The 753-nt window shown below is 44.2% G+C and overlaps 1 protein-coding gene across 1 annotated transcript in view; it reads left to right on the top strand.

Annotated features, from left to right (window-relative positions):
- The window catches only part of DENND5B (DENN/MADD domain containing 5B), a 63,170-nt gene that overhangs the window by 8,553 nt on the left and 53,864 nt on the right, over positions 1–753 (top strand). The window lies entirely within an intron of this gene.

The raw sequence follows: 753 nt of genomic DNA, 5'->3' as shown, positions 1-753 counted from the left end.
CGTTTCGGGCTGACTCTCAAGGGGTTTCCCAGACTTTTTGGAGGTTCCTCTTAAGTCTCACTGCATGCCTGTCCATATTACTTGAGTTTCCAAATGGCTTCTGTGATGCTGACCCTAAATTAGTAAAATGTGCCTCAGGGAAAAAGTTTGGAGGGGGGGGTTTCATCAGACTAGAATGAACAACATGAAGCCAGGAGGTACGCATACCTTTTAACAAAAAGAAGAGAAGAAGCTGAATACCTAGACTTCTCAAGAGATGTGGTTCAAGCAACAGACAGCTTGAAATGGAGAGGAGAGAGAGGATGGGAAATTGTCTAAAATGAGTGTGGGTAATGAACCTTCAGGCTCCAGAAGTGAACACTTGGGTTTGTCATGTAAAAGAAAAGGTCAGAGATGTGGTAATAGTAATACTAATGAATAAATGACTGAGAATGGGGGGGTAAATGTTCAGGGAGGTGGAAGGAGGGCAGTTCTTCTGCAAATGACTGAATTCAAAGAATTGCTAGTTCTTTGCAGAGGACTTCTCCACATGGACTCCAGGGGTTCGCTTTCAAGAACTGAAAATGAAGGGCTTTATCTGCTCTCGGTTTGAAGTGTGAGCAGAAATCCTGCTGTTAGTTTTGATTAGGCTGCTTTTCCCCTCCCTTCTGCCTCTGTGTGTGTGTGCTTACCCCTTTCTTCCGCAGTTTGAATCGTGCAGTCTTTGCCACTTGACACCAGGGTTCAACATTAAGCAACAACACCACTGAAATG

This window comes from Pygoscelis adeliae, unplaced genomic scaffold (genome assembly GCF_000699105.1).
Source record: "Pygoscelis adeliae isolate BGI_AS28 unplaced genomic scaffold, ASM69910v1 Scaffold38, whole genome shotgun sequence".
Lineage (NCBI taxonomy): Eukaryota > Metazoa > Chordata > Aves > Sphenisciformes > Spheniscidae > Pygoscelis > Pygoscelis adeliae.
This window is presented reverse-complemented; position numbering and strand designations above follow the sequence as displayed.